The sequence below is a fragment of the Phalacrocorax aristotelis genome, chromosome 16 (assembly GCF_949628215.1).
Source record: "Phalacrocorax aristotelis chromosome 16, bGulAri2.1, whole genome shotgun sequence".
Taxonomy (NCBI): Eukaryota; Metazoa; Chordata; class Aves; order Suliformes; family Phalacrocoracidae; genus Phalacrocorax; species Phalacrocorax aristotelis.
In genome coordinates, this window is record NC_134291.1 from 2103716 (window position 1) to 2131587 (window position 27872).

A 27872-nucleotide genomic window follows, 5' to 3' on the forward strand; every position below is an offset into this window, starting at 1 on the left:
TTGAAATCCCTTATCCCCCACCACACACACACTCACGCTCCTGTATTTACAGATTACAAATTTTCTTCACAGGCACAAGCTGCATACATGCACATATGAATCTTAGCACAGCAGGGTCCTGAAAGCTGTCGCTGGAGCAGCACGAAATACTGCTGGTAACCATCGGTGTGTTGATAGCTAGGGCAAAACTGCATCTTGTTCACTAAGCTGCAAAGTCTGCAAAGTGGTATATAAAAAGCTGGGTATGGATGTGTGCCAAGAGGTAGTAAACAAACTGGGAGCTCTGTTTTTCCTCTGGCTTTCACTCCAGAGCCTTGTCTGTCTGTGGAGGAGAGTGCCCGGCTGCGCTGGGTAGATTTTTCGGATTCTAAACCTGGTGCTTTTTTGGGGGCAGATGAGGAGGGGTTGCAATTAACCCTGCTTTCTAGAGTGCCAGGTGAGCAGCAGGGAGCTGCACGGGCTCTGGATTCAGGCCAAAGACAGTAAATGGCATGAGAGCAAAGTTCAGAGCTACCTTCAAATCTCATTCACATAATGAAAGCATGAAAGCAGATTCACACGATGGATGAACATGAAAAGCCAAACATATCGATCACTCCGTACATTGCTGGCAACCAGCTGTTCTGGCAGCAGTCTTACAAGGGCTTTGCTGCAGTCAGACACAAGATAATGAGGAGGAAACAGAGGAGCCTGGACTGGGTGTGTTTTATTCCTAGGGAGAAACCGTGCTTGTCCCAGCATCACCCATGCTGGTCTGATGTTGCTCACGGTGCCTGTTCTCTAAATGGTGGACCCTGTCCAGCAGACGTATCGCTGTGTGTCTGCAACCTGCTGCACAGAGGCAGTGAAGCAGTGTCAGTGCTGCAGGAAGCATCAGGACTCCAGAGCTGCCCTGGCCGAAGGGCCCAAACGTACATAGCCTCTGCTTCATTTGGGCTCTGCTCCACGATTCACAAAGCATATGGCGTGCAAGGTAAGACAACATTTCACATTAATTCTTGTCTGTGCAATTAGGCAGAATGAGGTGGCTTCTGTGCCAGAGAAAGCGGAGGCCTCTACTCACTCAGGCCAGACTGCTGCAGGCAGGGAAAGCAGCAGCACGGGTCTGTCTGCAGCTTGTAGGCACGGAGCAATGCTGATGTGGGCAGGGATGCTTTAAGGACAGTGGGGGATGACAAGCAATTTAGGCTCCACTGTTTTGTCAGCCTCTTCATGGTATTCTCTGTCTCAGCCCAAACTCCTTCGGCTTTGCACGTTCCCTCCCAGTCCCCTGGCTCCCTTCAATCGGCCCCCTAATCTGGATGCCCTCAGGGATGCTCTCAAACCTCTGCCCCGCGTGTCTGCCCAAATCAGGAAGCCAAAGCCCCTGGGCAGAAGGAGATGGTGGACCTCAGATTGCCCCTGCACACCGTCCTCTGGGAACCCATCCACGAGTCCCAGTGGCACCGTGAATAGGGGAGGGCAACCGCAGGACATGTCCATTCAGAGACCCACCAGTAAGGAGGTCCCTAGCCTACTGAAAGCACTGAACCCCCCTCACCCTGTACTGCAGCCCTACAAACGGAGGGCAGTGCAGGGAAAAGGAACTCCTGGAGGCTGCCCACCAGTTTTTCCTGTGGTATCCTCTTCCCAAAATCCCTTTTTGCTTGTTCACCTGGGAAACTATGGAGAAGGGAAGGAGAAAGCAAATCATGGTTCCTGTGACAGCAGCACTGTTCCTGCCTGGATGTCTGAGCCCAGAGATAAAACCAAAACAAGACAACACAGAGCATCTCTGTGTCCATACCTGTGGCTAAGCCCTTGCCCACTGCACTGTCCTCAGAGCACTTATTTAGGGCTTCACTGGCTCCTCCAGTTACTCCCTTGACCTTACATCTGCAGATGTTGAAATCTCCTTCAGGGTCCAACCTTGACCCTTTGATCTGGTTCCCCATGTGCGAGGATGCTTTGTAGCTTGTTTTCCGTGTCCTGCTGGACTCCGGAGCCTTGGTGGAGCTTCCACTCCTCTCTGTTGCCCTAGTAAGGGTTAAACAGCTTCCTGGCTCTGAATCAGCCTCCTCCTATCTCATATGGTTTCATATAATTTCTTCTGGGGGAAACGTGTGACCTGCATGTCCAGGTCCTGAGGACTCTGTGCAGCTGCTGCAGAAAGCAGGTTTTAACTCCATGGGCACATAATACCCTTTCATAGAATCTCTTCTCTGTCCTTACAGTGCTTCGTCTTTTTCATTTGTGGTGAATATTTGAAGGAGGATAATAACAGATGCAGAGATTGCAAAGAGAGAAAGATGGGTTTGTGTTTAAGGAGCTGTTTTGAAGACCTGGAGCCTGTTTCTGTGCCAACATTTCTACGTGATGTCAGGTGAATCCTTTCCCTGTCACCACACGGTCACTTGTTTTCCCTTTTTTCAGCTTCTGGCACCTACAGATGAATTTGCGAAGCCCTTAGTGCTCACGGTTCTATCTCTGTTGCGTGAGGTTGTGTTTTCACCCTGACCATTCTAGACCCAGGAGCAGATGATTTTTTTTCTTGGAGGTGCTCTTTTCCCCATTAACCATACAGGTTGCCTCCCCAAGTCAAACAAGTAACTACCTGACAGCTAAGGCAGCAAGATCAATCCTACTTGGTGTGGCAGTTTAGGGATAAGGATTTTTTATTTTCTATGCTCTGCAACGTTATTGTCCTTTCCTGTCACTAAATGATTATCCCGTCAATGCCGGGGTTTTCCGTCTTATGGAGTACAGCTCACTGAACAACGCAGAGCTCAAAAAAAACCCCTACAGCCCAAACCAAAAAAAACAACAGGGGAAAAAAAACCCACCCAAACCCTGAAAAAAAGGATGTTCAGCATTCAGGTCCAGAGCTGGACGACTTTAAAGGCAACAGAGCTGCAGCTTATGTGAACTGAATGTTCTGGGAGCAGAGCTCGTGTTGGATTTGTTGTTTATCAGGGGCGAGTCTCAGCGCTACACAGGTTACGCAGTAGCCCCTGGGGATTCAAGGAGTACAGGGGAGCCGGGAGAAGCAGCAGACAGGCAGGCCAGTTCTGTAGTTTGCTGGTGCCTTCCACACCTGACTTTGTAGTACAAAATCTCTGCTCTTTACAGCTGCTCACACCACCATTGCTGTGCACGGGATCAGGACGGCGACTGGGCGATGATCCCTGTGACCAAGTTGTGACCCACAGGGAGTTACTATTGTAAGAGAATACAGGATCCCCTTCTTTTGGTTTCCTTTTTATATGTGTTTCATCTACAGAACCCACCAATCATTATTAGTATTGATTAGCTTACCATGACATTGCACATTTCTAAATTTGTCCAAATATGCTTTTCATCTATAGATGTGCAGAAAGAAGAGTACAGAGAGGAAAAAAGTAAAGCGGTAAAATGAAACATGGGAGAAATGCCACATAAAATTTTGAAAATCATGCTTTTAAAAATAAGAAACAAAATTAAGATTGAGGCTGTGGCTCCGCTCTACCTCCTGATGCCTTAAAGGAGGGTGTGTCATTATTCGGATACATTTGTGTGTCCATTTAACGTGCTGTGCAATGCAGCTTCCATTATTCACACCAGCTACTACATGGTAAGTTACAGCATCCTACTTTGGATTTGGTTGGACTTCCACTACTAAAGGAGCCCAAGAGATCAAGTCATGCTGGAAGAAAACAAATTCTTATAGACTTTCTAAAGCCCCTAATGAGAGTGATAGTAAATCAAGAGTTACTTTTACTGCAAGGAAGCCCCATCCATTTGGTGTCCTTTTGTGGAGTCAGTTATCTACAGAAGTGTGGAAAGTAACAAATAGTGGATCTGTCTTTCTAAGACCTTAAGACCTAAGGCAATAGCCCTTATTTTATTGTCAGGATTCAGGACTATGGCACTAATCACAAATTATAAACCTCTGAAATGTACATATTACAATACAAAAAAATATTTGCATAATTAAAGGAAAACTGTGCCTCTAGTCCACTCACAGGTTTGGAGATATCAGACTAGGAAGCTTTAAGTCCTTCATTTTCTATAATCTGGACTTACTTCTTGTAGCACTTACGAGGTAATGGGATGACTTGGATCACCTGATATTGCTACATCTAGAAAAGCTGCCTCTGGCACACGACTGTCTGCACTAGATAAAAGCACGAAGGAAGGAAAAAGGATCAAAGGCTCAGGAGGAAACATCTCAGTGGTCTTCTTTCAGTCTCACAAGTGTGAGACTCCTTACAGGCCTACATGGTTAAAATGATTCTTGTGTGAGTTGCAAAGAGCAAAGACGAGGATCACAAAGGCATGCGGTATACTTTATCACATGATGGCGCATCATGCCGCTCTACCTGATCACTGTAACTTGCGCAGATGCCATATGGAACACTAGAGGAGTGAACAGAAGCAGCCATAAACTTCATTCTTTTTCATGCTTGTCCCCAGTAAAAATGCTCAGTAAATAAGTAATTGGTCATTTCCTCTCTCCAGAAAAGTCTGTATAAGAGAAACAGTTAAAAAATAATTATGCCATGTGCGATAATAGAATATGTCTTTTCCGGCAGAGGCTTATAAGCAGCTTCTGAGGCCACATGGGAACCTCATTGGCTTTCCAAACTCAAAGGGACTTTGCTTAAGTTCCCTTCGAAAGGAAACTGCTTCAGCTCATTATTTGCAGACAGCATCTGTCACTTTTCTATGCCAGTGGATGCTGATCGTCCTCAAAGAACATTGTACAAATGTGCAGACCGCTGTGTGTTGAGAATGGACTGCTATTATATCAATTTTCCACTTGAAAGCAGCAATAACAGCAAATAAAGCCTGAGCCACATGTCTCTGTTGGATCTGGGGCACTTTCACAGAGGCATTCACCCTAAGTGAAAGGCGAGAAGCTCAAGGGGAAGGTGTGGGCAGATGCAGTGCTCTGGGGGCATGACTGAATGCTCCCTGGTAACCCCGCGCAGTGCACAGACAGGCTGCTCCTGGCCCTGCTGGTGGGCAAAGCAGACCCAAGGAGATCTCAGCTGTGTCCCCTTTTGGACCTGCTGAAGGAGCTTCTGCTGACGGCAGGGCTTGAGACCCACGTGTCATCTGGTTGTGTCTGCTCTGTCCTGGAGGAAAGCCTGCCGTTGCTGTGAGAATGCATGGCGTAAAGGACAGAGCCATATCTTGACCACCAGAGCATCTGAGGTGCCCGCTCCTCTGAAATCAGTAGGAGCTGAGTCATCAGCTCCTTTTCTAGGTCCGGATGAGGGATATTTGCTGTGCTCTATGCTCCCACCACCAAGCGCAGCAGACACGTGGATGCTGCAGGGAGAAGGGGTGCTGGTGATACCCCTCCTTCCCTCCAGTTATCCTGCCAAATGCCGCTTTGTTAGCTAGCTTCTGCTGCTGTGCAAGGCCGCCTGCCATTTTGATAACTGGTAATGTGTTAGCTTCCAGGCCTCTTCCTATCAGGACTGCTTTCCCAGCCAGCCAGACTCATCCCTTCACCAGCCTGTCAAAAGGGCAATGCACGGCTGTGGTGAGATCGGCAGTGTTCTTTCATTCACTGGTAGGTCTGGCACAAGAACACTTTTTCTGGGGTGCTATGCCAACATTGGCCTCTAGCAAGTAGGGTACAGTAGAAGAAATAGCAACTGGTTGCTGCCCTCCAGCTCTGAGCAGCTGTACCTGGATGTACCCTGTGTACCTGCTAGATGACAGACATCTGAGGACAGAGCATTTAAGGACTTCTGATTCTGACTAGGATCATCAGGTGCTTTGTTATGAAAGGGTGGGCCAGGCTTTTCTGGCAGATGATCACAGGTCACCCAGAGCTGTCCTTTGTGACTTGTCCTGTAAGGCCACGAGGAGGGGTAAAGACAGATCAACTGGCAATTATTTTTCATAAGCTTAGGGTGGGTCTCTGAAGCAGTTATGAAGGAGAGAGATTTCAAACTGAAAACATCAAGTATTTTGCTGCACCAGAGTTTCTCTCTGTGCCAGTTTCATAGGGCATCTCTCTCAAGTGCTGTCAGAGCTCAAGGTGATAGGTAGCAAGGCACCTCCGTGGGCACCAGGTTTATTTCTGGAAGTATTTATTTCCCTCAAGATTGGGTTCTGGGGCTCCAGCTGTACAGACTTCCCATAATGCAGCTAGAAAACGATGCAACTTATCCAAATCTACCATCCTTCCTCCAAGTTTTACAGTAGGTCACTGACTCTGGGACATGAAGAGGCATCGATTGCATGGCTGCTGCCACATTTATGCCCTGAGACTCCTGCAAACAGGAGCAAGAATCTTGCCTAGCCAGGGATGAAATCAGAGGCTAATCACAACACATGCAGCCTCTTCTGGTTGCTGGCACTGGGATTATTTCATCCCTCTAGTGACTAGTGAGGAGGCTCGGTGACTCCTGGGGGGCTGAGGTTAAGTGAGAGGACTTCACTACCTCGAGTGCTAAAGTGAATGGAGAAATGAAAGGAAAATGTCAAACAGAAGTATTTCTTGGTTATGCCCTGACTTCTCTTACTAAGACTACTTCACCACATGGTCCACATTGTCTAAAACCTCTCCAGGAGGATCTGGCAGACTACTTGGGAGACTTAGAGTACAGCTGGAGTTAATGGCAAATTTACCCCTAATTTTGGGGGAAGAAGATTTCACACTTGGTAAGTTGATCCATCACGTCTGCATGTGTGCCACCCCAAGCCAATTCCCAAACCTCAGTAAGACTAAGGCTTTTGAGAAGCCGTAGAACAGGCAACTGTCATCATCTTGGCTGCTCCCTCTTTCCAGGCCTCGGCGAGGCGGCACTTGCAGACATACTGGGGAGGAGGTTGAACAGCATCACCCACCAGCAAGCTCCACAGTCTCCTCTTTGTGCTTGTTTCCAAGAATTTGTTTGCTTCCACATAAGACAGACGAGACAGGCATAATGGGAGGGCAGTAACCTGTGCCAGACCTGTGTCTAAAGGAGGGGCAAAATTAAATAATCTCCTCTGGAAAGGGTGCTTAGTGGAGAAAGTCAAAGAAAATCTGTGTGAATTCTGACCCAGCTGACCTGCAGCACTTGCACGGCCTGTGAAAAATCCCCACATTCCCCAGAGCAAGCTACAGATTTCTCAGTATGATCTCTGCAATTCAGATGTGTTTCCCCTATGAAAGAAGAATCGGAGCTTTCATATGGAAGAGCCATTTCAATTTTCATCAGCTAAAATTTGGATTGTTGAAATAACGTTTCTGCAGCAGGAGGAATGACCTTTCTTCCTCCGACTGCAACGTGCAAACAAGTGGCAGTCTGTCCCCTGCCTCCGTAGCAAGCCCCTCCCAGACTGTTTTTTCCTTGAAATATAGGAAAATGGATTGAAGAAGCCTAGAAATGAGCAAGATGTAATATCTAAGAAAACTCACGTGAAGGATATTCACTGTTACCCCAGCAACTGCTTAGAAGGGAAGTGACCTCCCACAGCAACGGGAGGGGTGTGAGCTTACGAAAAAACATCTCTTGGAAGCTGGTTACGATCACCCACCTAAAGCGCCCCAGGAGCAGCTAATCCCCACCGTGCTCTGCAAAGGAAGGGAAACCGGACCTCAGGGACACGGCAGGAGTCCTCCCAGGGTTTTAGCAGCGATGTCTAGGAATGGACACCCTGGGGAGCAAACCCAGCAGCTGGCAGCTGCTCTTGGCGTATTGCTGTCGGCCTTTAGAGCTACAGGCCAACAAAATTTTTCAAATTTTGATTTCGAAGGAGCGTGTTTGAGACAGTAGACATACATTTTTAAAATTCTTGTAGAATATTTTGAAAAGGTTACTTTGCTTGAAATCTATAGAGTGTCTTTCAGTGTTCACATCCCAAATGTATTTCACAAAGCGTTTCAAGATCATTCAAAAAGCCTTAAATATCTGATTTTTTTTTTTAAAAACTAAAAAATTTCTTTTTTAGTTCTGGCAAAGCTTATATTTTCCATTCATTTTTTGTTGCTTAACCTTTTGGATAAAAATGTCATCAATCTCCCAGGGCTTCTGCAGCATTCTAATAGGAAGTGGCAGATTTTGAGAATATATATGGATTTCAGGGAACAATAACTCCTTCCATGTTTTATTAGCATGCAAATGGGCACTCCGTATGCTGGATCTCCTCCAAAAGGGTTCAGATTGAGAAATAAATGACATCTTTTAAAAATTCAGCCTAATTCTTCTCTCACTAAACCCAGTAGCAACTATATTGCTGACTTCAGCAGGAAAAAATTAGGAGTAGTATTACCAGGACCTCACACCATAGTGATGTGCTGGAACATCAACATCACCAGATCAGAACCTTTTTGTCCAAAAAGATAAGTGTAAGTGACATCATATTTGAAAGACGACCTTTTTACAGCTCTCCATCAGGCACTGACATCGTGAAGCCACGCAGTGGGTATTTACATGTGATACTTCCAGGAGGTAACTACAGATCTCTCCTAGCCAGTGTTTTAGCAGTCTTATTGCATGTCAGAATTTAATATTGAGGTGAAACAAATCCTTTCTGGAACTTCGCTCCTCAGAGCTGAGTGTCAGGCGGCGGCAGACTGAGCAGTTGCTGCTCGCAGCCAATTTACTTGAGCAAGGTTTTGAAATAACTTTGTGACAACCTCCTAATGAAACTGGGGACAGGGCTGTTCGGAGGAGTCTTATTGATTGTGAATGTCCACTGTTTTCCAGTCACGGGGAAAGCTTCGCAGGAGCCATAAATGAGCACTGTAGCTCGTGGCTCATACATCATTTTAAACATTCACCTTTTGGAAAAAGATGGGAAATGGCAAAATAAATGGAGGCTCTAATTCTGGTGTTTTAACCACATTTGAGTTATTAAATGAACATGCAGAGAAATCAAACAGAGAGCCTAGGCTGAGTCAGGGCAAAATAGCCAACTGGCGACAGGTTTTAAAGCCCTTCTGGGTAAGCGTGGCTCGGCTACAAAGGTGAAAGCATCCGGGAGTGGATGGAGGCAGGGGCACCGCTGCCCTTGCTGCTGCTCTTCTGCCTAATGAGGGCAAGCCTAGCCAGTGGGAGTCGCGCCCCACTGCGCCAGGGATCCCGGCCAGGGAAGGGATGTCCACGGCCGACTGGGGCTGCTCCCCCCGGTGCGGCGTGAGGGCGGCCAGTCTCGGTGTATCCCTGAGCTTACGCCGCTCCATCACTGCGGTACCCAAACGGTTCCCAGACATAGTAATGCCACTAACAGCCTTCCTTCTTTAGCAGTAGTTTAAGCCACTTATTTACAGCTTGGAATTCTTTAAAATTTTTTTTATGTGAAAGAATACATCTCTCAGGGAGACTGTGTAGGGTGTAAAGGAATAAGTGACTCAGGGTAAATATCTGCATGGGTCTCTGCGGTTCAGGAAGAATTAGGAAAACAATGCTGAAATAAGGTTGCTTCTAGAGCTGTGTAGGAGCTGGTGTTGGCACAGGCATCAAGAATATTGGGAGTTCTACCAATTCTTCCAGTCTAGTAAAGTGACCTTGAATATCCTGAAGAGTGGGGGTTTGCTACTGAAGCTTCTGATAGATGAAGATAATGCTGGTATGTCTTTTCTAATTAGATTTTTAAGTGCTTCAGGGTGAGGACTGACTTTTCACAGGGGACACTACAGCATCCAGCACAATGAGGCGCTGAAGCAAGTCAGAGCATCTGGCTTTATTATCTGAATAATGGACAAAACATAAATAGCATAATAATAAGATGAAAATGATATGACGGAACAAGAAGTAATACTAGTAATATGATAATAGCAATAATTATATCCATGGTATTAGTTATAATAATTTGACAGTGTTCAGCAGACCTGATCAGAAGGCCAAGTTCAGAAGGAGAACGTACCCAAACCTAACAGATCACATCATCCATGTGAGAGGAGCCCTGGGGAGGAGCTGGTGGCTGTGGAGGTTCCTCCTTGATGCAGTTTGTCTCTGAATGCCTCGGTTGGCAGTTAGATGGTTTAGTGGTACGGTTCTGGATGGGAAGATAAGAACCTGGAGATGGGGTCAGATTCCAGTGTCTGGAATAGAGGAGTGGGTGACTGAAACAGGCCATTTGGGGAGAATTTCTCTGCCCAAGTTACCTCTCTGACAATGAGGACCCCCATCTAAAGTAGTAATTTCAGATTCTTTGGTTGTAGTGAAGAGAAATGGACACTTCCAAGGCCAGTTCATCCCATCCTGAGAGGCATGTCTGAACTTAGACTACATGCCTAAAATTTTGGCAATTTATACTCTCAGGGCTTCACATTGCCATGTTTAAATTGGGTGTGATAACACTTTCTTTGTAATTTCTATGGAAACTGTCAGCACTTTCGGGAGCCACCCTTTCTTCTCCTGCAGCCATACAACACTAATACAACAAAGTCCTGATCTTACTTGGGTTCTGTAGGCCCTACTGGAGTACCATTAGTCAACAACAATAATAATTACAAATGAAGTCTTCCTTAGATAAGTACGGAGTAATCATGCTCTCTGATTTCTGATTAATTATGTCTCCCAAGCTTCAGGGCGGCAGCAGACAACACCCTCTGCTACGCATCTGTGAGCCCTCAGCTGTAGCTTGTATCAATCAGTGCAGAAGTCAGTTAACACTGTGCGCCACTACTGATATGGGCAGTAAACCTGGCATAGCGGGTAAGTTTGGAATTAAGAGCAGCTTCCTAAAATTCCTCCTGTGCAACCTTTAGAGACGGCAATCACTTTTCAGCTCCCATGTTGGCATGCAATGCTGTCACCAGCACAAGGAAAAGTGATGGAAAGTCTCCTGAGATGTTGCCCCTTCTGAAGAGCCCGTGAACAGCTGAACTACCTGAAACAAAGAAATGCCAGGTAGGAATATCCTCCTGCACGAGTCACAGCTGGCCATAGCTTTACTCCTGTTAATTTTGTTTAGGATTTTTAGCTGAAAAGGGATTCTCTTGTAAGGTTGGAGACCATCAGAGTGATCTGGAGGACCACCCAGTGACTCACAGCACTCTCGAGCTGGCTTGGCACTCCTCACTCTCCCTGCAAAAGGAATCAGTAAGCTGCCTGCCGTTAGCTGTATGAGGGTGGGGACATGGCACTCGCTTTTTCAGACCAGACCATCCAAAATCTTGCTTTAGCACTTGCACTTTATTGGACAAAATTGGAGCGGCTGGAGATGGAATAGTCTCCTCACCAAGAGCCTGAAGGTGCCTCACTATCGATTGTCACTGTCACTGGAGGGGTGTGACTGGTGGAGCAGCATCAAAGATGTTGCACTTGGATGGAGTCCTCTCAGACTTGGCTGTGGGATATTTATCCCTAGCAGCTTTCCCTGTACAAACCTCACTAGTCCTCGAGGATGAAGCTAGCAAAGTCATGACCTTTAGATTTCTTTAAAAGGGCTGTTTTTAGGGGCTACATTTTCAATAATTTTTACCCAAAGAAACTTGCAGATGGTCAGTGTGATGGCTCTCTGAGCAGGGAATGGGACGTAAAATCAACTGGACTGCACCCCTTGCTGGCAATAAGACATTTGTCCCCCACAAAGAAGGCATGAGGCTTCATTTATGCCTGACTCCTCCATTAAGTAGCCCGTCACCTGGTACTTACTGTGGAGTAGATGCACACGTGGGTGCACAGTAGAGATTTTCCTCAGCCCTTTTCCCTTGCCTGTTCCTGCCTCAAGTGAACTCAACTGACCCTAGATCAATGCATCAAAGATTCACTGAAGACCATTAACAGTTAAACTCACTGAAGCTGTGCTGGTAGCTGATAGCCCCTTTCCTCTCTGGCTGCACAGGAGGAGAGGAATCGGGGTAAACTAACAGCTTATGATGGGGCTCTGTAGGATGAGCTTCACTGGTAACCTGTGAAATCAGTGATACAGGAAATACTGTAGATAGTTATTCTTTCCTCCAACAGAAAATTGAGGCTTAGACGAAAGCCATGCATTTTTATGTAAATTCTATTTTCAATGACAAATTGGAAATTTTTATTCTGAACTTGTTCCTGTTTCAGTGGTTTTCTTCCCCATGTTTTCTGGCTTTGTATTTTCATTCAGAAAATTGTATTTGTTTTGTGTATCTATGTGTGTGTGCACACACATGTGTACGTGTGAATAATAGATGGTTTTCTAAGTGAGATTGTTGCTGTCAACCTCCTTTGCAATCCTATAATTTTGGTATAAATATGTTGTTCCACAATGCTAAATTGGGTTGACCCTAAATTAGTACGGACTAAAGGTAACTTTGGGACTAAATTGAATGATGTCTCTGGAAATGGAGAATGTATTAGTTATGTCAGCGGACAGATTCCCTGACAGGAGCTTAAAATGAGCACTTAAGAACCATCTTCAGCATCTTACTGTCTCTGATGAGATCATGATTCAGACTACTTGAGCAATATCTCAAGTATGCAAACCCTCAGGGAGTAGAACTGGCTCCAAGGACAGCATTTTGATGCACAGGTTAGAAAAGAATTCAGGTTTAATTAGCTTGTCTCTGCCAACCTAAAGAAAAATTGTCAAATAAGATCACAAATGGGGAATAAAGACAGCCATAGCCAGGTATACGGCTCAAGCCATAGACAACAGTGACCACACAAAAAGAAACACTACTGTCAGATGTAGCCAAGCCATGGATCTGCCAATAGACTCACCCAGTCAATCCTCCCTTCCTTCCCCTGCCAATCTTTCACCATGCAAGCATGCACCCACCCACCAGGGAGATGCCTGCCTGACCTGCAACGCAGAATGTTGCCATGGCCACACTGTATTTACCACTTCTGATAGATTAGCCAAGCCTTAGCATAGGTTATATTTTGTTTTTCGAGCTTCACATCCTTGTCTCCTACAACCCTGCTCTGGCCTGGGGTCCCAACTGGTGTCTGAGGGTCACTGAAAATTTTCAGGCTCTCCTTCCAGACCACATTTGGCTGGTGCTCACATTCAGTTTTTTGTTTCAGTTTTCAAGCTGTTGTTTTCAGAATATGGGTTTAACTGTTTTTGGATGATTGTAACCCCAAAAGAATGAACCATCCAGACCTAGATAGAGTTTACAAAGTTCACCAGTACTGCCAAGTTACATCTGCAAGGTGCTTCACAAATCCCTGCTATTTGCAAGAAATACATCCAAGTTGTAAGTGTTTACATATATATTAGCTAGATCTGGAAAAACAGAATTCCAGTGACATTTACAGTAAATAGCGTAATATATTGAGCCATACAGAATTCAACCCATTACATAAAATACTTGTGCAAAAACACTGCATATAGCGCCATGTGCTTCCCCATGTGCTGGGTGGGAATTCCTGAAGAGATTTCAGTAATTGTTATGATCGGTTTAAATACCAAGGCCTAAATAGATGTTTGTCTAACATCTTCTATTGTGAAAACCCGTTTGTAGGCGATAATGAATGGAAAAAATGATTTAATTGGGCTGAACACTTCCATGATAGATGTATCTCTCAAGGTTGCTATTTTTTTCCTTTTTATTTTTAACTTTCAGGGGGGAAAAAAAAAAAAGTTTTATCCTTTTCCAAGTAAGAAATAGCAAGGAAAGGATTTGCCTGTGTTTTTACAACTTATTTATTTTGAAGCAGTGTTTTAAGGTCTGGTAGGGCACTCAGTATGGCGAGGTGTCTCGTTTACTGCCACTTTTTAGCCTTATCCCAAACTGTAAAAGTTAAGAACATCCAAAACTTGCAGTTCAGACTTGCTCAATAAAATTCCTTAAAATCTATCAGCTAGATTCCCTAAGGCTGTGATCTGTCCTCAGGATGCTCTGTCTCCCTCAAGCTCCTACATGCTGACCAGGCTGTCATTTGTAGCATCCTTCATATGGCCCGAACTTGCTCTGTTACAGGGATGCAGACACTACAAGGATGTTGTCTCCCAAGTCTGTGTCACCAGGCACCAGATCTGCAAGCAGAGGGCCTGTCTCTCCTGGGCTCTCCATGTTCAGTAACTGTATTTCTTGCAGTTAAGATGCAAAGATTAAAAAAAAAATGAAATTAGGCACAAAAGAAGAGAGAAAAGGTACTGTCCTTGTTTCAGCTGGGAGAGAGGTAATTTTCTTCCTAGTAGCCAGTATACTGCTGTGTTTTGGATTTAGGATGAGAATAATGTTGATAACACACTGATGTTTTAATGGCTGCTGAGCAGTGCTTGCACTAAGTCAAGGACTTTCCAGCCTCTCATACTGCCCTGCCAGCGAGGAGGCTAGAGGTGTACAAGAAGTTGGGAGGGGGCACAGCCAGGACAGCTGACCCAAACTGGCCAAAGGGATATTTCATCCCATATGACATCACGATGAACAAAAAATGGGGGCAGGGTTTGCCTGGGGCAGGGCACAGCCGCTGCTCAGGAACTCAGGCATCAGTGAGCAGGTAGGGAGCAATTACACTGTGCATACTTGGTTTTCTATATTATATATTATTATTATTATTATTATTATCATCCTTTCCTTTTCTGTCCTATTAAATAGTCTTTATCTCAACCCACGAATTTTACCTTTTTTCTGATTCTCTCACCCATTGCGCTAGGGGGGAGTGAGTGAATGGCTGCATGGTGTTTAGCTGCCTGCTGAGTTAAACCATGACAGTTCTTTCTGGAGCCCAACGTGGAGCTTGAAGGGTTGAGATAATGACAGATCTGACCTGAGTGTGTTAAAACATATTTGTTATAAGCTTTCATTATTAGGTTGATAGTTGCTGGTTCCAGTGTTGATTTATTTGCTCTCAGAGTTGTTGTGCTTGTTCTGAGTTGTGTTATGTGACACCTTACTTGCTGTATATGTTCCCTGGTGTGATTGTTTATCATCTCTGAGGGCTGGATTAAGGTTATCATTTTGCTGTACTGTGTAACACTGGCTTATGATATGACAAAATTACTGGTCGTGAGACTAAGCTGGTATTGGTAATCAGCATTGCCATCATCACCGTCACTCAGGACCCATCCTTCAGAAACTATTAATAATTACACTCTTTACCTTCTCTCCTGGGAGAGACAGTTTATGGGGGAGACAAGGGAGGGCACTTTCCCCCGCTCCTTCACCTTCCCCTTCTCCTCCAGACTAATTACAACAGCTCTTGAGAATTTTGAATATCCTTGGGGTGCTCAATAGCATGTTCCTATTGCTACGTGTCCTGAATGTACTACAGGTCTTGTTTAAGGTTGAACAACTATTTAATAATTCCACGCAGAGATCTGCCCCAAGGCTGGACAGTTATGAGTGGTGGGGCATGTGGGATAGTATGGGCAAGTACCTAGGAGAGTGGGACCAAGTACTCTAAACCTAATTCCTAGGAGATAAGCTGTGAATCTAAAGGTCCCATAACTGCTGACTGCCATAGCAGGACTCATAACACCCTACAGGAAGGAATATATGTTCTCCATATATATATATGTATGAATATAATACGCATATAATATATATGCTTCAAATTGCACTATGAATCCAAACCAAAGAACCTCAGTTCTTTGTTGTCAGGTCAGGGTGCCAAAATTAGGGCTCTGCAAAACTAAGTTGCTCCTCCTCTGCATTTGCTCCATGCCACAGCCTTCTCTTGCAAATGCCACACAAATTTTGAGAAGGATCTTCTGTCTTATTCAATGAAGAGTGGTACATGCATAGACTCCAAGCAGATCTGAAATTCCAGGAGAAAAGCTACAAAATCGTTCCGCTCCCATACCCACAGCTGAAGGAAATGTGGATGCAACTCTGAGCATAAGTGCCATAAAATGCTACAAGCAGAATTTTGTGCATGAACTGGAATATTTGACAGCATAAAGAAAGGAGTTGTTGTGGGAAACTTAGCTGGTAAAAGAGAAATGAGAATATTAAGAATGAAAGGGTGTAACTTGGCATTAGTAAATTGGCTGTACTGACAATTTTGGCTTTAATCTCAGCATAGCTACCTGATTGCAATAAAAATAGCATCCCTTCTCCTGCAAATGGTGTGAAAGAAAGCAAAAAAATATTGTGAAAGAATTAATATAGTCTGAGCATCATAGAAAAGACTAAAAGGAAACTGATATTTCCATGTTCCGTGCAGACCTTGGACAGCATACCTGGCACTGCAAGTACATGGAGGTCTTGGTGAAACACTGAGCAGGTACCCAACCTGTCCTGTGTGCAGGATGAGACCAGAGCTGTGTATGCAATCATGTAAAACCTCAGTCAGAATACATACAATATGTATAAATGAGCCAACTTAGAGTTATCTCAGTCCTGTCACCCTCACTTGGAATTATGACCTTGATATTCTTTTAATGCAGTGATCTTGGGGTGAAAAAAATGACATGCTCAAGCCACTGGGCACCTTTGCCTGGTTTCACAGCATACTGCATGTGTCCAATGCTGGCTGCTTTTAACAGCTAAGAAACATAGAATTGTTTACGTTGGAAAAGACCCTTAAGATCATCAAGTCCAACCATTAACCCAGCACTGCCAAGTCCACCAGAAAAACATGTCCCCAGTTGCCACGTCTACACCTCTTTTATATACCGCCAGGGATGGTGAGTCAGCCACCTCCTGGGCAGCCTCTTGCAAAGCCCGACCACTCTGAGGGAAGACATTTCCCCTCATCTCCAACCCAAACCTCCCCTGACGCAGCCTGAGGCCGTTCCCTCTCGCCCTGTCACTGGTGACTTGGGAGCAGAGACCGACCCCCCCCTCACTCCAGCCCCTCTCAGGCAGCTGCAGAGAGCGAGAAGGGCTCCCCTCAGCCTCCCCTTCTCCAGGCTAAACCCCCCCAGCTCCCTCAGCCACCCCCCAGCACACTTGTGCTCCAGACCCTGCCCCAGCTCCATTAGTCTTCTTCAGACACGCTCCAGCACCTCGATGTCTCTCTTGTAGTGAGGGGCCCAACACTAGACACACCCTGAAGATAGACCGTGACCACAAAGAGCACCTGGATGGTGACAAGGAGCACATCTAGGTCACTTTATGGAAATTCCAGATTCAGGTTTTGTTTATAGAAACAAGTTACATCTGAGTTCCCAAACTGAGAACTGTCAGCCTACCATTCACTTAGGTCCCCAGCACTGCTAAAGCTTGCTAATACCCCTCCTTTGCATTTAAAACATGCAATAACTGCTTCCAAGCGTTACCTGCTGCATTTCATTGCCCCTTCTTACAGTTGGCCAGCCCAAGCACAGGTCTTGCTAACCTCCTGCAGTAAACTGTCTTTACTGCGCTGAGTATTAGGGGAGCAGGAAGAAGGTCTCAAATAAGTTTGCTTTGAATTCTGGGGGTGAGTGTCTTGTTGCACAAGGAAAGTGGTGTGAAGGTTTCCCCCTCTTCAAATGATGAAAATGAAGTGTGAAAGTAAGTTGGGTCCTGTTCTTTGTGTGAGATCAGTCATGAAAATCCACCAGGAAAGTCCTCAGGTGAAGACAGGCCTCCCCTATTCACATGCTCCAGGCTTCTCTGGAATTTTTTAGTCAGCAATTGTGTTTGCCAGGAGTGAGATTTCAGTTTGGCAATTCTTTTCTTTTTGAGAAAACTTGGTAGTAATTCTGAGGGTCCATGCTGATGCTATCATGAAAGAACAGGAAAAAAACCCAATAGCAAGAGGAGAAGGTCACTTAGGCTGCTGCTCCTTCACTGCTTCTCACTTTTGCTTAAGTCAATGAAGTTATGCCAGTGAAGATGGCAGTTGACATCAAACAGGATGCCTAATTATATAGCTGGGTTTCAGCATTTTCTCCAGATAGAAGGGAAAGCATGTGCCCAGGTTTCCTTACCCTGACCCAGCAGTGCCCTCCAAGCATCTTGGCTTTCAGACTACCCTGGCTGTCATCTTATTGCTCATTTTGAATGATGATATTAGCAGAAATAATTTTAATTTAGACATCAAATGCAATTAAAGTCAAATTTTGACAGCTCCTGAGTAGCTAAAAAGCACCTAGTGAAATTTTCAATAGTGCTCTGAAAATGCAGCCATATGCTCTTTGCACTTTCAGCTACCTAATGTCTTGAAAATTTGAGTGCTTTAAACCAACTATTTTTATTGCTTTTAAGCCCAGGTATTTGACATATCTGAAGCTGAGATGAGGGAGAAGACTCTCCGGCACCACCTGTGAGGCCATGACCAATTCCAGGGACATGTTGATTACTTTAACAGTGATGTGATTCTCTTTTGTGCGTACCCTAAGTTGTGTTGCACCTGTGAATCCAAAATAAAGGCCACCAATGCCGTGTGTGCCATTAGTGGGCTTCACGCTGGCTGTACCAAAGAGGTAGATGCGTGGACTTTCACAGCTACACCTTCCAAAGCTGTCTCAGGTGAGCTGAACTGCTGAGCACTGCTGCCGGACTCACGTGGCTCACCCGCTGGAGCGTACGCTCTGACAGAGTGGGTATGGCAAGGGTTTTCTTCTGTTCTTTCTTTTTTTTAATAGAGGGTGCATGGGAGCAGGTTTTCTTGCCTTGTGGCACTGCTCACAGAAGGGGGTGGAAGATCTTTGGGTGCCCACCTCACCCAAAAGACACTGCTCTGTGCACAGCTGCCCCTCCTCCTCTGCAGCATCACCCGGCCACGAGGTCCTGCTACCGCCGGCACACCCCACCACACGTAGTTACTGCTTGCTCACAGGTTTCACTAAACACATGGCTGCTGTCAGGTAACGCATGTTCTGCTGTAAGCCTAATGCAGAGTATTACTCTGAATGGCTCAGGTTTGGTTTTCATCCGTACGGCTTTGTAGGTTGTCACGTGTGTAAGTGACACCAAGCTGAGAAATCTATAAAGTGGAATGTCTTTGTTATCCATCTCATAGAAGTGTTAATGTCATCTTTAGCTCTCATTTGTGTCAATTAGCTAAAGCCCTGTGGAGGAGGACTAGATATATAAATCCAGCTGGAGCTAGTGTGTCATATATGGTTGATGCTAACAGGTCCTCAGCTCAGACTCGTCATCCGGCTAGTCACAGAGGTACTCTGGCAATCCCATCCGGACGATGCTTATTTAACCCTTTGGTCTGCTGAAACTGGTAATAAATCAATTCCATAACGAGATGAAGCTGCTCTTGGAACATGCTATAACCACATAAGCACTCCGATAGGCTTCCTTAGCTAGAGTAGCGGCTCGATCTCTGGTAATTTTGTTGGGAGCCTTTCTAACTGGTTTGCTTAATGGATGACCTCACATGATTTGTATATACAGGCTTCATTGATCTGAGACAATGGATTCAAGAGGTTGATAAGAGTATTGGGCAGCACCCAGGATGGACATCTTTGTTCACCTGGCACAAGTAATAATCCATAAAAGTGATTTTTGCACTCACACAATATTTATTCTTGAAGGCAAATCCCAGACTTACAACATCAGTAGTACACAACTCCTTTCCCTTCCAGTAAAATAGGGCAGCCCCAGTAATGTAGTTGGTAGAAATTTAGCTTAAAGGTTAGTAACTCCGGTGGCATCTAGGGTTTTTCAACACCCTGGCTGCCAGTGATACTGCCAGGATCCAAATAACAAGAATCTTTCTGAATGCTTCCCCACTGCTTTTGCCTACAGCACATACCAGCAATCCTTTATTCTCCTGTTTTTCAACCCAAATTTTTCCTTCCTAATTTAATGTTTTTCCCAGTTACATTTGCCTGTATCATCCTATATGTTATGTAAATATGACATTTGTTGTTAAATAAGCCCTGCTCATATATAGAGTCATCAATCAACCATACTAATGAGAGGCTAAGTACAATTTGTAAGCTGCTACTGTTCTTTCAGCTCTGTAATTATCAGTAATCTTCAACCTTTTTTTAACCCTGTGAGCCATAGGGCCTGTTTTGTGGTCACTAAAGAGCTGGATGCTTTCTCCACAAAACGGGAGTACTTCTGAACAGGGATCAGACAGATGGAAGACAGATGGCCTGAGCCCTATTGACATTTCCTTTGCCCTTCAATGACACTGATTACTTCTCCAGGCATTCTGGAGGCGGTGTTTTTCCAGTAAGCTTTTCAGAGTGCGACTTGAGCACTTGAGATCTCCTGCAAAAATATATAAGATGAAGAGGGGTCTCAGGCTCCTATCAGCACTGCTGAACAGTGGTTTTCTACCACCCTCTCTGGACAAGAGACATGGGTTGTTTTCTCATGTGGCCCTCTCCTGGTCTCCATCTCTCCAATACTGCCACTGAGAATGTCCTAGATTGTCTCACCTGGGATCGGATGAGGGCTTTGTAGGCTTGTCTTGAGTGCAATTCCCACTAAATTTTCCCCTGCTGCACAGGAGAGTGTGGCTTTGTTGGTGGCATCTGCAGAAGGCCTGCTGATAGAGAGCAGCTATGGCAATCTGTTTTTCCAGCTCCTCCCATGTGACAAGTTAGTTTTCCGCCTGTGCATGGAGACCACTAAAACTATCATTTTCCTGAACTCTGACCAGGCTCCTGGGAACTGGTGCACTGACCAAGCTGAAGAGTTTGGCAAAGCATCAAAGTTGCAGCCTTCCCTGTAGCCGCGCCACTAAACCCACATTTGACTCTGACACCACCAGCGGCAGCCGGTTGCCCAGTTCATGCCTCACTAGAGGGCATGAAGACAGAGACGATTTAGCAGCTTTAGCACCTGAATTAAATGTTTGAGGCACCCTCAGAGTCCTATAGCTGTGAGGACAATTGCTCCAGTGCTAAGCTCTGCCCACAGCAGTACCTGTGGCAGGACCTGCCCCTCTCTCTCCCTGGCAAGGGACCTTGTCTAGCCACTAGAGAAAGCTCCTCAGGGAAAGATGATTCAAGATTTGACAGGATCCTTCAAAGCATGCCAAGAAAAGAGACTTGTTGAGTCCTTAGCCCAGGCATGAGGCCAAAGTAAAATTTTTGTACCCAGCTTTTGGTTTGGATGCAATTAACACAGGGCCTGCTATCTGTGGGATGGTTAATAGGAGAGTGAAAAGAGATGGGAGCAAATACTGGCCTTTTTTAGCACTCTTTTACAGCTCCTTCTGTTAGCTGAAATGCTGCAGTGTATCATTATCTGTTGATTGCAACCTTTTGCCCAGTTTTTGCTCTTGCCCAGTCAGCACTCGTCTCCAAGACAATTTGAATTAATTGAGTGAAGGATTTCACAAGACTGGAATATTCAACTAAAATCAACACAGAACGGGTCTGACTCTGATCCCACACAGTTTGATGTGGGCAGAGCTGCAAAGGACTGATGGGTTTTTATGGTTGCTTTTCACCCCAAGAGAGGGAAAAGTCTGCATCCACATGTCTTCGTGCCACAGGTCTAGCATTTTATGAGCAGAACATGTATCTGATGTTTTTTGAAGGTCTTTCTTTGTCCTCTACGGATATTCCGTACCTTCCTTACAAACAGAAAATTCCACCATTTTTACGGTAAAGTCTGGTTTTATGCCTACTGCTGTTTATATGTCCTGCTTGTAATAATGCAGCATGTACTGAGGATTAAATCAGACTTACCAGACGACCACTGCCAGGACAACTGTTCATCCCTTTCCCAAACCCTGGTACCACATGTGACTGCTTCCTGTACCTTGCTGTTCTCCATGGCTTTTCAATAGAGTTGGCGGAGGTGTGGAATACTTATTAGCTAACTCTGTTGACACATTAAGTGGATGTTATCCAGATCTACTGACTAAATACAAGTATGACTAGTAATTGTTTCTTTCCCCAAGGAACAGAACCTTGTCAAACCAAATGCCACTTTCTCAACTAACATCTCGCCACCTGCCCCAACCAGAAGAGACGGTGTCCTTATCTTTTTAATAATAATGATAATAATGTTAATGATGTTAATGATGATAATAATAACAGCAGCAACAACGACAACAACAACAATGAATAATATCTTTCTTTGAACATAGTCTTAGGGCTCATAATTAAAAAAGGATGCAGCTTGCTGGAACTCTTGGCAAAGGTAAGGACGTTGCACACGCCTCGTTCTGGCAGCTTGATGTATCAGCTGGTGTTTGCCTCTGAGCCACAGAACCTGTGCTGTTTGGATTCACCCAGTACCAGCACATGAAGGTCAGGCAAGTTCCCACTCCCAGCCCTACTACTGAGCTGTTCAACCGTGTGTAAATATCCTTACTTCTCCAGGTCTGTCTCCCTACCTATAAAGGGGGCGAGCCAGCTAGCTTTTGCACAGACATATGGAATTTCCAGACACCTAATCACAGGGAATTTAGAGGCCAGCATTGTATATAAATTGTTAGTAGTATCAGATTGCTTTCACCTCTTTTCTTCCTCCTACCTCTCAGTTATGCAGCATCACATTGTCCTCAAAGTTCATGCGCTTGAGAAAAAAAAAAACCAAGTTGATTTTTCCACTGAGTGTCAGCACAGATCAGAGGCTACAGTAACATCTTTAGCATGGGCAGATAATAAATGAAGTCTGAGAGATAAGTAATTCATATTTGTCATTTAAAAACATACGAGACTATATCTCTAGGTTGAAGGAAAAGATCAGAGCAAAAATCCAAACTACTAATGCAGAGAAAATTGTTAGTAATAACCAGGTCTGAGTATGTGTTTTTTAAATTAAAATCAATTTCCTTGACTATCATTTCTTTTTATTGTACCGCAGGTTTGGGGTTCTTTTTAAGGAGTAAAATAAAACTTTTCTAAATACTGTCCTGCATAGAACTTCCATTTTGACCCACTGTGTTCACAGCGCAGTGGAGTCTGCTTGCATTTGATTTAAAATCCTTACACTGAGCCGCTCTTTGTGGATTGCATTCTTTTTTCCAGATGGCCCCAGACACAAGCCTGGATAGAGCTTCCTCTGCTGCTCCCTTTCAAGCCACTCTCCTGAAAAGCGGGTTAAAATGGTGCAGGGAGGTACGTTCGCAGGCACTCCTTCAGGGGCGTACTTCTGTTGCCACCGTGGGGCCTACTGAAACCCTTCAGGTTAGTGCATAATGAAATGCAGACTCCCTGTACTCACTGGGGAAATGAACAAATTCAGATTCCCTTTTTACTTTCCTAGATAACAACTCTTTTGTTTTAACTAATCTTTTACTTTCAGCAGTGATTAGATGCTTTAGCTGAATGAATCCTATTATTTAAAGCTTTTTCTGCCCGCTTCTCAATGTGCATTCTGACTCATGTACCTATTTTCATGTAGAGATTATTTAGAGAAGGTATTTTTTTCCCCTTTAAAAATAGCAGCAAGCAGGTTTTTGGACTACGCCTTATCTGTGTGTATGGCCACTCGCTGGTGCCCAGCTTAGTGAAAAGAACGGATGCTAAAACGCCCTTGCTAATGCTGGCTGATGAGGTTTGGCTACTGCGTAAGAGGCTGCAATGGAAATATGGTCCTAATTATGGTATTTTCAGGCCTTTAAGTATTAGAAGATGCATGCTAAACCAAAAAGGTGCAGCCAAGGTAGCAGCACATTCCCACACACCTTCGAGTTTGAGCTCACTAGACTCAACGGGACATGAGCACACGCCTGAAGGCCGGTGGGAAGGAAGCAGCTCTGGAGCTGAGCCATGGCTGGTGGCCGCCGTGGTGGAGCGGGGCGCGGTGCGGTGCTGGGGCCACCTGAGCGCAGCTGGGCCACACGCTGCAGGAACATGGTGCGCTGGCCAAAGTGGAGAAGAAAACGGAACTCTTTTCTTCCTTCAATTCCGGCGAAATACGTGCTGGGATCCAACAGATCAGATCATGGCAAGGGAGGATGCTGTAGTCACAGTTAAGCAGGAGCAGTGTGCCACATTCTTTAATATAAATACCGCTAACGTATGTGCATAGGATGCGTTTTCATTGAGCTCCCTGTGTACTACACACCCACAAACTCAATGTGAAGCCATTACCTCTGCCTCATTCTCCCAGTCCATCCTACGCTCCTATTTAGCTTGGTGCTCCCTGGCCAAGAAAATTTTTAAATTCCTTATTCTCCCAGCAAGCTAATGATCTCCTATAGCGTGATCCAGTATATTCCTGACATATCTTTCTCAAACCCAGAACATCTGAGACTCAGCTGCAAAAATAGCCACATGAACCTGGAGTCAACATCCAAAAAAATCTATTAAAGAAGAAGCCAGATGCAAAGAGAACAGGGAGGGAGAAGGAACGGGAGTTGGTAATTTGTGTCTCCCTGATTAAGGGGATTTATCTGCATTTCTAGTTAATAAAAGACATTAATTGATTCACGTTTTTTATGGCTGCACACAGAGCTATTTCTGGCTGGAAGGAGACACTCTTAAATGGAATGAGTCAGACCAGACCTGTTATGTCACCCTGGGACCCCAAAAGATTTGTTAATAGCTCTGAAGAAATCAAGTTGCTTCACAGAGCTATTTTCTCCTCAGACATCAAAAGCAGAGGGCAAGTATAGTAATTCTGAAGGCTGAAAATTATTTTTTTACGTGGTTCTTTGCATTTGACAAATAGGAACAGGATAATCAAAGAGCTTTGCTCTCCACGAGGCGCTTGCATAGAAATCTCAGCAGGATTTATCGGTCCAGCTAAGCATAATCTCCAGAGACATGGCTTTTAGCTAAGGAAAGTCCTAGCAGGTCATAGCTCCTCAATTCACTTCCTACGATTTCTTGCAGATTAGCTTCACAAATCAAAAGATTGTACTGAGAGAATTTTACAGGAAGGAAAGTCTGTATTTTTCCTCTTAGAAATATACAGAAAAGCACATTCTTTCACCAAACCCTGTTTCCCCACAAAGGCAGCTGTTTCCTGGCCAGGAATAAGGCTCTTGGTTATAAAATGAAATTGCACTGGAAACCAAACTATTTTAAATTTGCTTGTTTTCAGTGGAGGTTTGAGTTGCAGCTCAGGTACTTCACGCTCCCTTTCTGGGTCATGGTGCCCTGACAGATGAGACCTCGGGGAGGCAAAGGCTGCTGTGGCAGACGTCGGTGGCTCTGCCCAAGGAGAGTCGATGATAACTCATGGGATGGAGGCCAGCCGAGAAGCCAAGAGAAGATGGTGGTCCAAAGTGACAAGGGGCATCTAAGGAACCTCACCTGTGCCTTCAGCCCTCCAACAGCATTTCCACATTCAATTCAGAAAAGGAATAAGGTAGTTTTAAACTGAGAAATACGTATGCTTTGTTTTTCACCAGAAGACCAAAAATATCTATGGAAAATGTTGACAAATTGATAGCATTTGTCATTTCTGCTTCTGTTTCCCTGGTGACAAAACAAAAAAAAAAAAAAAGGAAAAAAAAAGTATTTCCAACTAAGATAAAGCGTGCAGCTCTTTGTCTTGTCCAGTTTGTCCTGATATTTGCTGTTTTCTTGGCCCCCATCATTCAAAGCAGCCCAACGGTGGCAGGAGCCTGTAAAATGGGCCTCCCCCTCATCTACAAAGCTGGAGCCTGTTTGCCCTTTATACTACCTGGCCAGGGCTGTTCCCAGTAGGATAAATGTCTGTACTAACCTTGCCCTATTCAGAAAGTGATAGTCAGTCTTTGCCAGGGAAAAATCATTGCTCTCAGTGGCTGATGATGTGTCACATTTTCTGTTGTTTTCTCCAACCTTTTTTTTGGTGTTGACGTCTTGAACGTTCGCAGCTCCTGGACATCAGAGGAGCCCATCTAAAGACTCAGCTCTGTGTTATAGATATGCAAAGCAGAAGCCTGGGTTTCTTCTGAACTTTCCCCGCACTGGGTGGTGAGACTAATTTAGCAGCATGCGGTTGGTAAATCTGCATGCAGCCCCAGCATGATATCACTAGCGGGCTTAAGGTGTGGGGGGGTGTAGAAGTACAGCATGTTAAAATCCTTGCAGTTCAGACAAATCTGCCTCCAGCCATATTCACTCTGTCATCTTTCTTAAGGTAAAAGCATGATAGAGAAAAAATATGCTAACTGTGCACCCTTGAAGCAGCAGGGCAAGGGCAGTTATCCTCCCCCTCTGCTCTGCCCCAGTGAGGCCACAGCTGGGGTGCTGCGTCCAGTTCTGGGCCCCCCAGGTCAAGAAGGGCAGGGAACTGCTGGAGCAAGGCCAGCGCAGAGCTGCCAAGGTGATCAGGGGCTGGAGCATCTCCCTCATGAGGAAAGGCTGAGAGACCTGGGTTTGTTCAGCCTGGAGAAGAGAAGGCTGAGGGGGGATCTCCTCAATACCGATAAATATCTGAAGGGTGGGTGTCAGGGGGATGGGGCCGGGTCTTTTCAGCCGTGCCCAACGCCAGGCCAAGGGGCCACGGGCACAAGCTGGAACACGGGAAGCTCCACCTGAACATGAGGACAAACCCCTTCCCTGTGCGGGTGCCAGAGCAGGGGCACAGGCTGCCCAGAGAGGCTGTGGGGTCCCTTCCCTGGAGACATTCACCCCCCGCCTGGACGCGGCCCTGTGCCCCTGCTCTGGGGGTGCCTGCTCCAGCAGGGGTGGGATGGGGTGAGCTCCAGAGGGCCCTTCCAACCCCCACCACTCTGGGATTCTGTGATTCTGTGATTCTGTGAAGCCTCTGCTGCCATGGAGCCTGTTGGGAGTATGTCTTTGTGAACCCTTTTCTTAGGACAAACTGCTGGACTGAAGCAGTTTAGTCCTCCCTCTCTGTACCAGAAAGAGAGCGAGGGTATATTTGGAGACTTCCACCCTTTTTTGAGAGTGTCTCATACTGACATGTGCAGATAAAGAAATGTCAGCCTCTGAGTGCTCTGGCATCAGCACCCTCCTAAGCCCCATTCTCTGGGTGGCTGTAGCCTTCTGGCTCCCCAGCACAAATTCTCCTGCTTGCACACAGCAACCACTGATTCTGCTGTCTTTTTTTCTCTATCAGTGAAGACTTACATTACACCACGTGAGAATCCTTAAAGACAAGAAATTACTGTGGCAGAGTATGGATCAATACAAGCAAGATAAATACAGCTTGTGCTAGCTGGAGCTTTTGTACTTCATAACACAAATCTCAAAATGTGATGCCAGCTACAAATCCGAGCTAGGCTTTCTATAATGCTATGCTTTTTAACTGTGATGCACTGTGTTGTGACTCTGCAGAGTAGGCTTCTACTCAAGCTGGAGTTTCATACTCGTTTTAAGGAGCAGTGCTGCTGAAAAAGTCACATCACTCCTCCCCTGCTCTTTGCAGCTCGATCCCTGTCATGCCTGTCCTCAAGCCAGCACAGCACCTATGAGGACACAGAGTCTCTCTGTATAGACCTCTATATAGAGCTGATATCACGACATTTGGGTTCAAAGTGGTCTGGTTTGGTTTTATCCAACTTGAATTCTCTAATCTCGTTCGTTGTGTGGTCACATCGGTACTTGTGCCGGCGTAAAGGAAGTTTGAGAGGAAGGGAATGCACAGGCAGGGAAAATCCCAGCCTATGCCAGCTGTAGTTTTCGGGGATGTCATTTTAAACTACACACAAACCCCCTGGTTTTAGTTCTAGCTGTAAAGCTTGAACACAAATTCTACTTGGTCATCTAGGCTCTTATGTACACAGAGAAACTCACTTGCCGTGGGATGAGCTGAACCGCTGCAAAGATGCCCACCTCTCACCCTTGACTCTTGACCCATGTAAAGCCTACATGGCCAGCGTAGACTAAAAGCCCCATTTTTAGATGCTATAAGTAAGTTGAAATTAATCCTGTCTACATGACCAATGTGTGAGCCTCCAAAGCTACTGTGAGCCCTGTAAGGCATGAGGTCATCTGAGAAAGGAGGGTGGACTGCAGTGTAACATGGGGCAGGGAGTAGTCCGAGGTATGAGGCTGCCTCCTCCTGTCCACCAAACTGAATTTTCTCCCCTCTTTGGAGAGGTCTGGAGGCTTGACATCTGAGGCATGGGACATACCTTTGCAAGAAAACCAGTGGGCATACAAGAGAGGAATGTAGTAGCCTGATCTGCTTTGTTTGTGATGCATTCAGCTTCTGCAGAACAAGGCTGTGGATAGACACAGCTCTCGTGAAAGTCTGAGCAGCTGGAAGCTGATGTACTCAGAGGTACAGAAGCTCTTTCTTCGGGGATATTATTTGTCCTTTC

General features: G+C 45.4%; 1 protein-coding gene across 2 annotated transcripts in view; it reads right to left on the reverse strand.

Annotated features, from left to right (window-relative positions):
* SHISA6 (shisa family member 6) overlaps window positions 1–27872 on the reverse strand; it is a 264872-nt gene that overhangs the window by 157240 nt on the left and 79760 nt on the right. The gene's annotated exons all lie outside the window — the stretch shown is intronic.